General features: G+C 37.5%; 1 protein-coding gene across 31 annotated transcripts in view; it reads right to left on the bottom strand.

Annotated features, from left to right (window-relative positions):
• The window catches only part of ERC2 (ELKS/RAB6-interacting/CAST family member 2), a 904,903-nt gene that overhangs the window by 618,266 nt on the left and 268,951 nt on the right, over positions 1-17,686 (bottom strand). The window lies entirely within an intron of this gene.

Below are 17,686 nucleotides of genomic sequence, written 5' to 3'. Positions count from 1 at the left end.
TTACACTCAAATGTGGGATTAGTTGAGAAAAAACAACCATGGAGAATTTTTTTTAAAAATTAAATGACAGATTCTACACATAAGATAGAGCATAATAAGAAATGATGCATTAGAAAGCAGAGAAGAGAAAGCTGTTATATGGGAAAAAATTTCCGTGACCTCAGGTATAAGAATCAAATCAGTGTTTGGAATGAAACACATTGAAAGTTTGACTTTAAGTTTTCTCATGTTACCGTCTACTTGCCATTTTATTGTACGGATTCAAGGAGCTTATAGTACATTTGTAACTGAATGTAAATGAAAAGCCACCAACCCATTTTTTCTTCACCAAGGGTTCCAAAAGTAAAGACAATGAATGCGCTATTCTGTTTATAACTGACTTATAGAAAAAACTTTGCAACAAATACGTCTGTCCTGATTTTCTGGCTATTTTCTATTTTATTTTCCTATATGCCCAATGGCATGTCTCATGTGGCAATATGATAATTATCACTATCATTAATGTTGCCATCGTCCTTAAAAGGAGGAAAATGAGGAGCAGCAACTAGTTCCTGAGCTCCACTGCGTGCCAATACCTGAGTGCTGCAGATACTTTTATTAATTCCCAGAAAAGCTCCAAGAAGATGAAATAAAAAGATTCTGAAATTTGCAAGATTATTACAGAATGCAACATTCTGTAGTATATCATTTTCTTTTAAAAATAATATTTATTTTTCCAGTTATAAAAGTATTTAAATACACATTAAATTCATAGAAAATGGAGAGAATCCCCTCTAAATCAACAATCCAGAAATAATCATCATTAATGTTTTTATGTATAGCCTGCCAGTCTTTTTCTATTTCAGATGCAATTTCTGGAAATCTTGTATACTGCCAGTTGGACTGAAGGGAGTGTTACGGACTAAATATCAATGTGTCTCCAAAATTCCTATGTCGAACCCCTGACTCCCAATGTGATGGTATTTGGAGAAGAGGCCTTTGGGAGGCAATCAAGGTTACATGGAGTCATGAGGATGGGGCCCTCATGATGGGATTTGTGCCCTCATGAGAGGAGACACTAGAGAGCTTGCTTCCCCTGTCTCTCTTTCTCTCTGCCGGGTGAGAACACAGCATGAAGGTAGCCATCTGTAAGTTTTCACCAGAACCCAACCATGCTGGCACCCTGATCTCAGACTTCTAGCCTCCAAAACTGCAAGAAAATTAATTTCTGTTTTTTAAACCACCCAGTCTGTGGTATTTTCTTACAGCAGCCCAAGCTGATGAATGGAGGGAGTCATCCTTAGTGACTCATTTGTGTTCTGAGGTAGGTAAAACTCTGTAGATAAAAAGAACGATAATGAAAAGTCTGTAGAAAAAGAACTTCTAAAAGTTCATTATACTTCCTAAATACACGAGTCATTTTAAACCACCATTTTTCTGACTATAAAATTAAGAGATGCTCATTATAGAACACTTGAAAAGCTATATAGATAAAATAATTACGACTGTCTACAATCCCATCACCCAGATATACCTACTATTAATATTTTTATTTACACCCATGAAAGCCTTAAGATTATTAGTTTAACATCAATTAAAACTCTAACCATTATGATGTAGATTTCCTCTCTTTATTGGGATACAATCTTTCAGCATTTACAAATATCTAAGTACAATCTTTACAAAAGATTAACAGTAAGTTAAGTGGGAAAGGAAGGGCCGATACCCTTGCTTTTCTGATGTAAAATCTCCTGGGATTTCAGGCTCAAGTCTAAAGTGACCATATTTATATGTATGTATATATACATGTATATACATGTATAAATGTGTGTGTGTATGTGTGTACTGCAATACACTGTAGTCCTCACATCTTACACCTAAATTTTTTGATAGTACTTGGTACAATTTCAGGTCTCAATCACATAAGCAAGGGGAGAAGAAACCCTCAGCTTTCCTCTCAGTCAACTCCTGAGCCTTTGGTTAGCAATGACCACAACCGCCTACTTCTAAATGGATTAGAAGAAGCTGTTCACTGAACTTTAAAAAATTATATCCTGCTAAAGAAAGATCAGAACGGAGTTAAGATAGAAAGTTTCTTAACACAGAAAATCCTCTTGGCCTATATACTTTTGAGCTAAAATTTCACCAAATGGTGAAACACATTTTAAAAATAATATTTTTAACTTTTACTAATTTTCTTAAATTAACCAAAGTTTCTTTTTCCTCACAAATTTCTCTTTTCTTTTAGCCATGAGTGTCCTAAAATACTAAAAGAAAGAAAGAAGAAGAAGAAGAAGAGGAAAGAAAAGAGAAATGGGTATTGTGGAAGTCACTTTAATAAGGATCTATTTTTTCTGTCCTTATTTATATTTCTGTTCTTATAAGAAGTCAGTTTCAAGGGCAATAGAACTCATATCTGAAATTATGAGCATAGAGAAAGGGAGACAGAATATCATTACAATTCACAGAGGAGAACAGATACAAAATACATATATATATAGTACTTGGTGTATTGATTGTGCCCAAGAAGATATTCAAAATGCAGAGCCAGAGAAAAAGACTTGAGGAAATACAAGCATGGAAAATAAAGGCAAATAAAACGACTGCCATGGTCATAGCCTCTCAGCTGCCTCAGTCTGAGGAATTTAGGGAGAAGGAATTTTATCTTTTTATTTTTTAAAAATCTCTAAAACTAAGATAAATGACCAAAAGCTTACATATTTGAAGAGGAATATGGAAAGAAACTACCTCACACATCCGGATATGGCTCAATGTGGTAAATAGATGTTGCCTTTCAAAATAGATGCTAAATGCACATGATCAATAACTCTAGGCACTGATCTAGAATAGAGAGAAAAACACAAGTGAAGATATGCTGTAACATCCTGAAAAGTGGAGTTTTAGAAGGGAGAGCATTTTACTCCTAATCGCCAAGGAGTTTTCTTTATCTGAACATCTTTACTTGTTATTTATAATTGATATTTTAAAATAATTCATGTATTGATCTTCAAATACTCATCTAGATTATGTTTCACAAATAAGCAGCTTTCAAAGCAGATAATCGCGAGCTTTCCTTAGAGACAGGGAAAATGAAATACAATATAGAACAGCTTTTCCCAAAGTCCACAGAACCCAAATGCTCCATGAAAAGGGAGTTGCAGGGTCAAATAGGTTTGAGAAATGCTTATTGGGAATTCCCAATGCACATTAGCATTAATGGCTCTGGGAAGCCCTCTAGCAAACTATTGATTTTTCCCAGTATTATTCCTCTAGAAGTTAATTTTTAAAAAAAAACATTTAGGACTTTAACAATCACATTAAGCTCAGGGTTATGTACCAAAGCGAAAAGTCAAAACAATGGTTTGGATTTTTCAAAACTTACCATGATTGCCCCCAATTTAACACAACTGGGGGCTTAAATTACCCAGGTCACCTTGTCAGCTTCTGTCGCTCAAAAGTGGTATACTGAGAGCCTGCTCTCAGCCCAGAGCAGCGAAAGAACAGACACAGACTCCCATGCTCCCGGAACTCACCACTTCATGTCTCAGGTGATTTTTTTCAAACAGTCTTGAAACAGGCAAGCATGAAATTGTTTTCCTTTTATACTATATTTTGGTTAAGGACTGTGATAATGTGGGAAAAATTTTCAGAGGAATAAAAAAGCTGAAATGTGTTTGTTTTATTCTCCATTAGTTAGAAAAACATACCTGAACTGAACATCTCTTTCAAATCATTTCTTCCCACATATTCACAAAATAATATTTGTAAAAATGTTGTACATAAATTATAGCTCATAACTCCTACTTAAAGATGCATACCCAAGACTATTTTACAGCTGTCATCCAATAGATGCAAAATAGGTGTTTGATGAGCAACTAATAAATAAACCATTGGAACTGAACCCCTAGCAACCATCTACCCAATGGGCCCACTCTGCTGATTCTTGAACGAGCCATGTCTATTAGCACTAGCCCATAAGTGCAGGGACTATAGCAATGAGGATGAAAGTCAGCTAGGAAGACTAAAATAAGCTTGTTTTATCTCTGTTGCTTTACCTTTTTTTTCTTAAAATAATCTCTGGATTTTTCTAGGATATGTCTGCTATAGCTAATAGTAAACTTAGACACAAGGAGTTCTCTCATTCATTCAACAAATATAGAGAGAGAGCATCTATTGAGCACCAGTCACTTTGCCAGCTGTGTGAGAGACAAGGTAGATCTCAACAAGATTCATGGGCATCTTTCTCTAACATGGAGTACAGTCCAGATCCTTGTTACTCAAAGTGTGGCCCAAAGACCAGCAGAATTGACATTATCTGAGAGCTTTTTAAAAATGCAGAATCTCAGGCCCCAACTACTAAATCTGAATCTGCGTTTTCACAAGGTCCTCAGGTGCCTTGAGTTTTCTAAATAACTGCAGGTGTCCAGCATAGACAAGAGACAAGACTGACCAATGCAGAAGAGACCAGGACAATTTTACTGGCCAAGTACATTTAGGAAAATATGAACCTACTCTCAAGAGCTATCCAACTTGGCGGAAGTGTACAGCAACCCAGGGAGTAAACTTTCTGGAGCATCTTTGCCAGTCGGGATGACTTTATTCCCCTTTTTGTGTTTGTCAAACATTATGTTCCCCTTAAACAGCAAGAAACAGATTTCAATTCCTCTCTAGGAAATGTGAACACTGAAATGGTGAGTGGGTGGAACATCAAAAAAGCAATATCATTTAGTCACAAAAAGTAACAATTATGTTATTGCTGAGTGTCACAATGTGCTTTCCTTTTAAATACAGTAAGAATTACTGGTTTCATTTTAATATCAGGCCAAGAAAGAAAATACAAGCAGTTTTTACAGAACATGGAACTCACCGTGATCACATATCAGTCCACAGACGTTGATCAACAAACTGAGGGCCAATTTGGTTTAAAGAAGATGTGATCTAATGTTCAAAACGTCCCTACATAATTATATTACACTTTATTTAGAATAAAATTCTAGACTATTATTACTGGATACCACAGAGGCTCTCGTAGGCTTAACTTTTAAAAATCATCTAGTTGCAGCTGCAAACATAACTGAGCAGCCCTGGTCTTAGGCTATCTGAGTAACGCCCTGCCTTTGGAAGGATTTAGTGCGTGGGATTAACCGCGGTTATGTGAGCCCAAGTCAACTGCTCCAGAAAGAAGTTGACTTGGCCTAAGGCATGTTAGGAGGAAACACAAAAAAACAAAAATTCAAAAGGTCATCTTCTTGGGCCTTATCAAACTATAAAAAGATGATGACTTTGTTTAGAAGATGACAGGGGACACGCTGTATTTTTGGCGATGGTATTGATTTTGTGTTTGTTCAGATGGTATCTAATTTTTTTTCCTGCTTTTTTTTCCTGCTTTTTTTCTCCTGAAATCCCCCCAGTATAGAGTTGTATATTTTTTTCAGTTGTGGGTCCTTCTAGTTGTGGCATGTGGGATGCCGCCTCAACATGGCCTGATGTGTGGTACCATGTCTGCATCCAAGATCAGTACTGGTGAAATCCTGGGCCGCTGAAGTGGAGCGCGTGGACTTAACCACTCGGCCACGGGGGGGCCAGCCCATAATTTTTTATAGCAAAATATACAAGCACATAATCAGGTTAGACTAGGTCAAACTAAATGCACTTAGGATGTTTTGATGTTTCTTTTCACGGTCTCACTTGCCTACTTCTGTGTCATTCTTAGGAAGCCCATGCCCCGAAATGCATCCTGCCTGTCGTCCTGTCTCTGTGCAGGTTACTAATGACGCACAGGCAGAAGGTGTGTCTCTAGTGCTTCTTGCTGGACACTATGTGACCTTTGAGATTTTGGTCTCCATGTATGAATTTGTTGTTGTTATTAATAGACTCAAGTCTAACAAAAAGAGCTAAAGATAAAACAATCCAGCTTATCCTTACTCACAACCTGGATGCAAATCCTGGCTTTTATGTCCTTGGGCAAGATATTGAGACTCTCTAAAATAAGACCATGCTCAAGAGCATGTTATGAAAATTACAAGGGATCTGTAATGCATGCAAAGTACCTATCAGGGAACCTCCTCCAGGAAAGTAAGTGTTGCCATTATTATCATCAGCCAACGACAGCATAGTAATCCCCATCCATTCTCCAGTTTTGTCAGGTACACATGGAGAACACGGTAGCTTCTATTTTCAGTTCACCCTGCTTAACTTTATGAGCATGTTCCTAACCCTGCTAATCCCATAACCTAAGGTAGTTATGAGAATTAAATGAGTGACGACATGCACACCTTTCAGAATAATAGCTACCACACGGTAGCTCTATAAAGATTATCCTCCTTCCTGTTTCTAGCTGTAGCATATACATATATACTAATTATATATGATAATTAAAAACTATCAATAATATAGTAATAATATATATGTTACTTTTTTATCTATCTGCTGAGCTTCTGGTCCTTTTGGGAACTACATCTCCCTACCTCCCTGTGGTTTTAGTGGGGTTTTCACGTGTGCCCCTGCTCAGCAGCAAGTACTATGGATCCTCTGGACATTGATTAATCCAGGGTGAACTCATTATGCCATCAAAGCCAATCAGAGTTCTTTTAGGGGACTAACATAAATAGAGGGGCCTCTCCTTTCCTGAGATTATGAATGATAAGGAAAATATGGGCCTGTGGCTGGTTGCGGCCTTCTTTGCTACCATATATTAGGAATCTGCCTGAATGACTGGGCCCTTATAACATCTGAATCATCCACTCCCAGAAAACCAAAATATAATAGCAGGGTTTCAGTTACTTGTAACCAGAGAGTATAATGCACAAGTGATACTGTGAAAGATAACACCTAAATATAGTTAGATATAATATTCTATAAGTCTACAGATAGAAAAGTCAGAAATTGGTAAGATCATCATGGCAGAGTCAAGAAATCCCCAGAAAGCACAGGAGCCTAATCTGGGGTTTGGAGATGGATAAGAATAAGAATATCATAGAGAAGATGAAATTCTTTCCAGCCAGAAGTAATAATACATGTAAAATCAAGAGCACTCAGCATGGTATCCAGCACATAATATTTAATAAATGTAAGTTGAAAGAATTAGAGAATAAGCATGGAATACATATTAAGGAGGAGTAAGAAGACAGGACTGATTAAAAAGTATAGATAACTTTTAGTTGCAAAGGAGCTGGAAATGAAAGGAAGGTGGAGCTGAATGAGAAGCAGTCCTCAGAATCAAGCTAGGAGTTTGTACTTGAGTCTGATTGTGAGTCTTTTATAAGCTGGCTAACAGAAGGCAATAAGATGGCCTTTGGGAACTTAATAATAAAAACAGAAGCCAAAATGGAAGCTGAGACAGTACAGATAATGGATCATCATCTAGTGGTGAAAGAATTCTCAGACATGGTTGAGAATCAAGTCTAGAGAAAACAGTGGAGGAACCAAATGAAACAGGGGTAAAAATTGATGGAAATCATGAAAAAGCCCCAGAAAATAAGAGAACAACTTTTCAAGAAAGAAAGGGAGTCCAAGAAAGGTTTGAAGAGAATAAAGACTTATCATTGGTGACAGGAGGACAGTTTCAGTGGAGTTGTGTCATCATAATCGGAAATTGAACCCCAGTGTTCTAAATCCTATAGAGTTGGGGTGATTGCTGGGTTATTCAACAACCAGTACAGCACAGGGCAAGAACCAACCAGAACAGACACCACCTAGAGCCCTGGAACCAGATCTGAGAAGTCCCTGCAGGGCCAAGGGTTAACTCTTCAGTTGCTGGATTTTGGGGTCCGAGGGTAAGAACTGGAAGGAAGGGTACTCTGGGCATTTGGGGTAACCATGGAAGTCTTTCAATATTTTAACAACCAGTATCATTAAATAACTGTGCCTCTCAGCTGAGTCTTGGCCCTACATACAAAGCTGCTTAAATTAATATTGAGAGCTTTCTTCATTCCCAAAGCATGGAAGGGAGCACTGGCTCATCCAAAATCATCTCCACTTGGCTGTGACACACACTAATGCAGAGGCTCTCCAGTGCCAATCTGTGGACTAGGTACATCAGAATCATCTAGGAAATAATTAAAAGCTATCAATAACTTGGTCTCACCCCAGGACATTCCCTTTCAAGATGAGGTGACACAAAAACCTGTATTTATTTCTGAGTTCTTCAGATTAGGGGAAAAAACACATCACAAGATTTCTTTTTTATATCTATGTTTTCTTCCCCGCTTACATTAAAAATATAAATATATTTGCAGTATCTGAATATACAGAATGAATAGCACAGGACAGAAGCAAACAACGTTTCTCCATCCCGGTATTAAAAATGCAATTAATAATAACAACTAATGTGTACTGATTACTAATGCAAACACTGTGCTAGTAAATCTCATTTAATCTTCCATGTAACACTATGAATTAAGTACTTATTTTACCCATTTTACAGGTCAAGAGACTTACAGAAGGTAGATAACTTGCGAAGATTTTTGCTTTGTTGAAATAACTTTCTAGACCCAAGATGCTGCCACTCCTGCCCAGGATGCCACATCAGCAAACCAAAACTTAGATAACTTTCCTGTCCCTGTAAATGCTCGGCTTGACCAGAAACACAGTATATTCCGCCAATCCCCAACGCCAAGCCAACTGTGGGTCTACATTATTTCCTTGTTCCTTCTCAGCTCAAACAAGGCTGACTACATGGCCCTAGCCAATCAGATATTGTCTATTTTTCTCTTCCTTGTTCCTTATTCTTTACCTTATAAAAGTTTCGTGCCTTCTGCCCCATTTTGTGGTTCTTCAAATTGAGACTATTTCATGAAGTGTTAAATAAAGCTTGTTTGTATCACCTAAATAGTCTTCTGCAATCATTTTTTAACACCTTTAATAAACTGGAATGATTCCCTGCACATAGCTTCCTGGAGTGGGAGAGAAGAGGCCACATGCTAGGACTTTGCCACCCCCAGGCCAACCTCAGGAGAAACTGGCTTCAGAGAAGGGGTGCCACCTAGAAGCTGGGCTATTTTTGTCTTTTCTTCCACACAGTACTTTTAGCATTTAAAGATCACAGAGCAAGGTCAAAAGAGAACAGTGAAGAGGTTGGGGAGAGAGGAAGGGAGGAAGAAATTTCAGAAACTGCTTCCAGATGAGAGGGCAGTCCCTCGGTGCGTGCAGCCCCGCCCTCCCTAAGGCTAGATGGGATGTCATCTTTCACATACATTTGAAGACAAAGAGAGTCTGAATTTCCAGAGATTCAGTGAAATACTACTTTGCAAAACAGTAAATGCATTTCAGGGTGTTGTAAAAAGATGGACATCTGACCCCTCTATTCTCTTCCAACTCTCTTTAGGAAAAGACTGGGTGAAGAAGCTATCCTTACTGGCCTTCTAGCAACTGAACTTGCTCTTCGCATTCCTTTTAACCCCTCCCCCCAACGCCTCCAACAGCCCTGGTTTGGGGCCTCATTCTTAGGATCTCTAAAACATACCGCAAATCCTTCTATGTTCAACCAGTTTGTATCATGGAAAAAGCAACAGGCGGCAGAGGAATTCAGGCCACCCTAAGTCACCAGTGCGGCCTGATGGATGTGGAAACTGGACCATGCCTTCGGGATGAGGCATGTGAAGGCCAGTACACTGTCATTACTGAAACTTGAAAGGGGAAGTTCACATGAGGCCTGTGGTTGACTTCTCAACCCTGCTGGCGGGGGCGCACGCCAATAAGGAAATTGCAAGCCCTAAATAAACAATAGGCTGGGAACCTGAGCACCAGCAAGGGAGAAGCAGAGGCTGCTGGTCTGGATAGGGCTGGCCAATATGGAGCAAACAATGCAAAGATTTAAACTGTGCAAGAATGTCATGTCAATTCAAATTTCCCAGGCAGGGCCATCAAGAGTCCAAATTGCTAGTCACCAAGCCTCCAGACTTGGTAAAATTTTTTAAGCTGGACACTTAGTCCAAACCCTTCATTTGCCAAAAGGGAAGAGCGAGAGCCAGAGGGGACAAGTGACTTGCCAAAGGCCCAACAGCCAGAAAGCTAAGTCCCAAGGTCATTTATTACGCCACAGGCCCACTGGGAGTTGCTATTTTTCTTCTTCACTGGTTTATCCTTTCTAAGATGCTTTTGAAGTCTTTCCACAAGCAAACTGTGTGTGTATTCAGAGATAAGACTCTGCCTGAGCTTGTTAAATTCCTTCTCTCTGGTGGTCCTTGCTCAAATGTGCCACCCCTTTTTTAGAGGTAAAACTCAATTTCCAGACTCAAAGGGAAGGGATGGAGAAGCAAAGCCTTCCTTGAGCACCTTTTATGAGCCAGGATTTTCTCATACCTTAATCCATTTTAATCCCCACCACAACCCTATGCTGGCTCATATCATGGTCCCATTTCACTGATGGGAAAGCTGGAGTTCAAAGAAGCTGTAAGCAGCAGAGCCAAATTTATTTCCATAAATAATCTAATCTTCTCCCCTTTGGGGCCTTCTCAGTTCAGCAAAAGAAAATAAGAACAGAAGAAATTGTGCATCTTTAAGCTTTTTGATAGATGATTTTTCTTTTAACAAATTTACTGCTGTTTTTCCTAAATAATAATTCCTGATCACTCCTATATAATGAATGCACATTATTGAAAATATAAAAATTGGGGGGGAAAAAAAGAAGGGAAAAAGTCTTTCATAATCTTCCCAACCAGAATTAGCATCAACACTTTGTTAAATTTTTTCCTAAGCTTTTATTTCACATTGATAAGTATAACCTCTTTATATATTAAAAATATTAAGTCTCTAACTACTATAAACCTTAGAAATACATCTCCTAGTTGGTTATTTTATAGTTCTGTTTTAATTTTTAATTTTTAAGTAATCAAAGTTACTGATCCTTTCCTTTTTAATATCTTTATTTTTTAATAACACCTTTATTGATATGTAATACACATACTATAAAACTCACCCTTTTAAAGTATACAGTTCAGTGGTTTGAACAACCACCACCACTACCTATTTCCAGAATATTTTCATCACCCAAAACTCCTGTACCCATTAGCAGTCATTCCTGTTGCTTCCCTTCCACTAGCTCCTGGAAACCACTAATCTACTTTCTGTCTCTATGGATATGACTGTACTGGACACTTCATATAAATGGAATCATATGATATGTGGCCTTTTGCAACTGGCTGCTTTCACTTAGCATAATATTTTCAAGGTTCATCCATGTTACAGCACGTACCAGTACTTCATTTCTTTTTATTGCCAGATAATATTTCACAGTATGGATATACCATATTTTGTTTATTCATACAAGATAATGGACATTTGAGTTGTTTTAGCTTTTTGGCTATTATTAATAGTGGTGATATGAGCATTTGGGTACAGGTTTTTGCATGTACATATGTTTTCAATTGGGTTGGGTATATACTTAGGAGCAGGACTGCTGAGTCACATGGTAACTCAACGTTTAACATTTTGAGGGACTACCAAACTGTTTTGCAAAATACATTGGACCATTTTACACTCCCACCATGAATATACAAGGGACAAGTTTTTCCATATCTTCTCTAACACTTGTTATCTTTTCTATTTCAGCCATCCTAGTGGGGGATAAGTTGTATCTAACTGTGGTTTTGATGTGAATTTCCCTAACGACATATCATACTGGACATCTTTTCATGTCCTTATTGGCATTCAAATACTTTGCCCAATTTTTAATAGGATTATTTGTCTTTTTATTGTTGAGTTATTCTTCCTTTATTTTTAAATGAACTTTTTAATTAAAGTGTATAATACTAAGAAAGTAGCCAAATCATAGGTTTTCAGCATGATGAATTATGACAAAGTGAACACACCTGGGCACATGCAAACCAGATCACAAAACAGAATATTACTTGCACTCCAGAAGCTTCCTTCCCAACCTCCCTCCTCCTTCCGATTAACCACTATTCAGACATCTAACATCACTGATTATTTTTGCCTGTTTTTGGAGCACATAAAAACAAAATCATGTTGTATTTGTCCTTTTGTGTCTGGCTTCTTTCAACACTGTTTTGAGGGTATTCAATTATGTTGTTCCATGAAGCAATAGCTTGGTCCTTTCTCATTTCCATATAGCATTTCAAGATATGAATATTCCACTATTTTTTCTCCACTCCATTGTTAATAACAATTTCATTTGTTTCAAGTTCTCACTAATCCATGTTTAATTATGTTTTCTATCTTCTATTTAAATTAGGTCTTGTACAACCATTGTCAAATTTGTTGCTAGATATTATGAGTTTTTTAATACCATCATGAATGAGATTGTTTTCTAAATTTCATTATATAATTGTAACTGGTATGTAGAAATATTCATTTTTAAATACTGACCAGCTATCTGGCTAAGTTCATTTATTAATCTAATAGTTCATACATGGATTCATTGAGATTTTTTACACACACAACAATGGTGCCTGTAAATAAAAGTGGTTTTATTTCTTCCTTTCTAATTGTTACACCTAGGATATCCAGAACATTGTTGAATAGAAGTGGTTGTAATAGGCATTCTTATCTTGTTCCTTATATCATAAGTTTTCAATATTTTACCAGTAAAAATGATATTTGCTATAGCTTTCTTGTAGCTACCTCTTATTAGATTAAGAAAATCCTCTCCTAATCTGAGTTTGCTAAAAGCTTTTTTTTTTGGCATAGATAGATGTTGCATTTATCAAAGCTTTCTCCGCATTTATTAAAATTACAAGGGCTGGCCCAGTGGCACAGAGGTTAAGTTCATACAGTCCACTTCGGCAGTCCAGGGTTCACCAGTTTGGATCCCAGGTGAGGACATGGCACCTCTTGGCAAGCCATGCTGTGGTAGGTGTCCCACGTATAAAGTGGAAGAAGATGGGCACAGATGTTAGCTCAGGGCCAGTCTTCCTCAGCAAAAAGAGGACGATTGGCAGCAGATGTTAGCTCAGGGCTAATCTTCCTCCAAAAAAATAAAATAAAATTACATTAACATTTTTCCTTTATCCCGCTAATGTGGCAAGTAACATTGATTGATTTCCAAATTTTAGTCCAACCTTGCATTCCTGGAATAAGCACAACTTGGTCACGTCATTTAATTGTCAGTGGATTCAATTCACTGAAATATTTTGCAACAATGTTTATGAGCGAAATTGCCTGTAGTTTTTCTTATAATGGTTTTGTTGGGTATATTGATATCAAGGTTATACTGGCCTCATAAAATAAGATAGGAAGTGTTCCTGCTTTTTCTATTCTCTTGTATAGTTTTTGTATGACTGATACAATTTTTTCTTCAAATGTTTAGTAAAATTCACTTAAGAAGCCATTTGCCCCTGCAGTTTTTTTTTTGTTTGGTTTGGTTTTTGGATTTTTGGGGTTGCTTTTTTTGGGTGGTAAGATTTTAAATTATAGAATCATTTTCTTTAATATATAGGAGTCCACAGATATTCTGTTTATTCTGATACAATTCTGACAAACTGTGTTTTTAAAAGAATTTATCCAAAATTTCAACTTTATTATCATAATGTTGTCAATAAAATCCTTTCACATTTTTAATGGCAATTAAGATTGATAACGATGCCCCCTTCCATTTCTGGTTATTTGTGCTGGTTATTGGTACTGTCTCTATTTTTCTCAATGATCGAACCAGGATTTGTCATTTTTGTTAATCTCTTCAAAGGATCAGCATTTGGCTTTGGTGTTCCCCTCTAGTATATGTTTGTTTTCTATTTCATTAATTTCAGCATTTATCTTTATTATTTCTTTTCTCCTACTTTCTTATGGTTTAATTTGATCTTCTATTGCTTTTAAACTTGAAAAGTCTTCTCTCAACCAAACTGAATGATCTGCTCTTCTCCAAATACTCGTCAAACTTTCCAGCCTCCTTGCCTTTGCTCAGATGGTTCCCTTGGTGTATAAGCCATCCCTCTCCCTCTTATTAGAATCATGCCAATTTTTCAAGGCCCTCCTTAAATGTTACCTCCCCCAAGAAGCAATCCCTGCCTCTCTCTCACTTGAAATCCTCTGATCCCCTGTAGCCCATTTTGCTGCTCTTAGGTCACTAATTAGATCCTGACTTATATACTTCCTTCCATTAGCCCCTTAAAGGCTGAGTACTCGATTTCTGTGAAAGGCCCACCAACGTGCTATGCACAAAATAGCTACTCAGTAAATACTGGAATTTGTGATTCAATTTCAGGAGTTAAATTCACACAAATTAAACTTGTTTATAGCAGGAATTATCCACTGGCAACTCAAACCTTTAGAGTCAAACACATGTTAAAAAGTTTGGGCAAAAAAGGAAAGAAGTCTCATCTTTTCTTTTTTTAATCTTACTTGCTTCTCAATGACAACCATATATCATCCAGAGCTAACATTTAACTTGACATTTTGCTTTTTCTGGCTATTGCTTAAAACCCACATTTTTTTTCCCCTTATTTAAGGAAAATAGTTAAATGGGACAAAGCTTTTTTTAAAAGTTGAAAGATGAGAAGATGAAGAAATTTCTCAAGAAAAAAATAAGCTAAAGGATAATTTCTGGTATCATAAATGGATAGTGCACATCAAAAACAAACAGCTTTGCAAGTTTGAATGAGTTATGTTCCATGACGTTATAAAGACTTCAGGGCAAGATTTAAAACTCAGGGGAGAAAACAGGGCATATGCTGGCCGTAGGGTACATATTTGGAGCCCTATTTGGAGGGCTAATACCACATACATGTAAAAAGGATTAATCCTGCCTTATAGCACAAAATACAACACCTTTCCAAAAATGTCAAGTAGACCTCTCAAGCTCTCACGAGCTGCCTCAACGTGTTCTCTGATGCAAACCTCAGTGCATAATTTCCCAAGTAAGAGTTGAAAGAAAAAGCAGTTGAACTTATGGACCGTCTTCAGTAAATGCAGCCTGGAGGGGTAGAGAGTATAAAAACCTTGAAGGGGAAACCTATGTTCAAATCTCAGCTGCCAACTGACTAGCTGTAGGACCTTGGGCAGGTTGTTCATCCTCCAGACCATGGCTTTCTCAGCTGTGAAATGGGGATAATGATGTCTACTCACAGGTTATTACACGTCAGGTGCCCTGAGCCTGGCTCCCCATCTGTGGTAGTGGAGTTCAGGCTATGGGTTGTCACCAGAGATGGTGATACTGGTGGTGGTGGCAGGTGGTATTTTTGTTGTTACTGCTGTTATTCTTTTTAATAGCCACAAAAGGAACAGGGGCAAATTTTTAAGGCCTAAATGCCATCATCATAGCTTGACTAGAAAAACTAGGCTTGACACAAATTTCTTATGAACAGATCGCCCTGGGAGAAGAATAATTCTAAGTAGGGTGCAGTGTCAAGGAGTAACAGTTCAAAAGATAAATGAAGTAAACCGAGGTAAGCCCTAGAGTCAAAGAAAACATTGCAGTCACTTTATAGTGTTTGTAACTAGATTCCAGGACTTGAATTAAGTTCACACTGGGAATTGGGATACTTTCAATGGCTCAGGTTTGGATTCGAAAGCTCTCCCTTCCTAGCTGTGTGACCTTGTTAAAAGCTGTGAAGTAGGAGCTCTTGCTTTCTCAATGTTCCAGTGCATCCCTTCCACACCTGGTGGAACTGAGCTGGCTGAATTTGACCAAACACCAAGATATCTTTTAAGAGAAACTTAAATCCAACTGCAGGTCAGCTCAATCCCATGCAGAACAGCAGTCATCTGCCTGGGCACAAACACAAGCCTCGGTTTTTAGTTCTAACAACAAAAGATCAACCTCACCACTGGAGTTTAGCACCTGAATGCAAGGTCATGTTCTTTCATCAAGAGCATAACTGTAAGTCAGTTATATAGACACACACACACGCACGCGAGTGTGGGATATTATTCAGCCCTAAAAAAATGAAGAAATCCTACCATTTGTGACAACATGGACAGACCTTGAAGGCATTATGCTAAGTGAAATAAGTCAGACAGAAAGAAAGACAAACACTGTATGATCTCACTTAGATGTGGAATCTAAAAAAAGAAAGAAAAACCACCCAAACTCACAGAAAAAGAGATCACACACGTTGTTACTAGAGGCAGAGGATGGGTGAGAGGGAGAATTGGAGGAAAGTGGTCAAAAGGAACAAATTTTCAGTTATAAGATAAATAAGTACTAGGGATGTAACATACAACATGATGACCATAGTTAACGCTACTGTAGGATATATAGGAAGGGTGTTAAGACAGTAGATCTAAGAGTTCTCATCACAAGGAGAATATGTTTTTCCTTTTTCTTTCTTCTTTCTTTTTCTTTTCCTTTTCTTCTTTCTTTTCTTTTTATTGTATCGATATGAGATGATAGATGAACCTTTTGTGATAATCATCACAATATATGTAAATCAAACCATCATGCTGTATGCCTTAAACTTATACAGTGATGTGTGCCAATTATTTCTCAATAAAATTGGGGAAAAAAAAGGGAACCACTCATGACACACAAGTGCCCTGGCTGGTCATGTGACTGGAAAGCTAAACACCCACAATCTTCATTTCAGTTGCCACAGAAAAACCATCACACAGAGACATTATACCCCTAGCTTCTTAATCCTCTTTAGTTAACAAATTCATCAGATCAAGCATATTTTCTGCAACTTTTACTAAAATCCTTATGTTACTCATATATGTCCTATTTGATAAATTCTGCTGAATTTAGTGCTAGCACAAAGTCTGTTTTTCTTGATGAATGAGTGTCATTTAATTTACTAAGCAAATGAGAACTAGGGAACTCCATGCATTTTCTTTTCAGTCTGAGCTATTAAGTTTGGAGTGAAGTTTTATGCTCCTTCTCAGAAATTAACATTATTCTAGGGTTGGTTTATTTTTTGCATTTTTTTTAAATACAACTTTCTCCCTATCTCTTCCTCTGTTTTTGTTTTTGAGGAAGATTAGCCCTCAGCTAACATCTGCCGCCAAGCCAATCCTCCCCTTTTTGCTGAGGAAGACTGGCCCTGAGCTAAATCTGTGCCCATCTTCCTCTATTTTATGTGGGACGCCTGCCACAGCATGGCTTGACAAGCGGTCCATAGGTACGCACCTAGGATCCAAACCAGGCTGCCGAAGAGGAAGGTGCGAACTTAACCACTGTACCACTTGGCCAGCCCCTCCCTATCCCTTCCTTTTGTGATTGTTGGAGAGCTTGCAGCCATCTTGTTCAGACAGGCATAAAGAGGCTGTTTGAAAATAGAGCTTATATGAAGGAAGCCAAAAAAAGAGATGGAAAGAGAGAAAAATGGGATCTATTAACATCTTTTGAGACTTGGATCAAGCTGTGCTTGACAATATCTGTGTGTTTTTCCAATTAAGTGAGCCAATAAATTTCCTTTTGGCTTTAGCCAATTTGAATTAAATTTTCACTCATTTAGAAGTTCCAACTAACCAAAGAAAAATTTTATGAGATTATCTGACAAGTACTGTCACTACTATAATTCATTTTCTTAAAAAAAAAAAAAAAAAAAAAACCTGGTACAGCTTTATGAATGAACCGAAGAAAGTGAAACTTTTGCACATCATGTTTATGTCATGTCAAATCTAAGAAGATTAAAAGCACATTCTTTCAAAGGAATTAACATTAAAGAAAGAAAAAAGAGGGAAAAAGCCTTTTAACTGCAATTTATATTGACAGTTCTCCATAAGAGCTGAAAAGAGGAGCTTAGTAAAGAATCTTTAGACACAAAAGAAGCAAAGGAGGAGCATCACAGCATCTACGAGAAAACTAATTTTT

The sequence above is a fragment of the Equus przewalskii genome, chromosome 15 (genome assembly GCF_037783145.1).
Source record: "Equus przewalskii isolate Varuska chromosome 15, EquPr2, whole genome shotgun sequence".
Classification (NCBI taxonomy): Eukaryota; Metazoa; Chordata; class Mammalia; order Perissodactyla; family Equidae; genus Equus; species Equus przewalskii.
The sequence above is the reverse complement of the archived record's forward strand: the minus strand, read 5'-3'. Positions and strand labels throughout refer to the sequence as shown.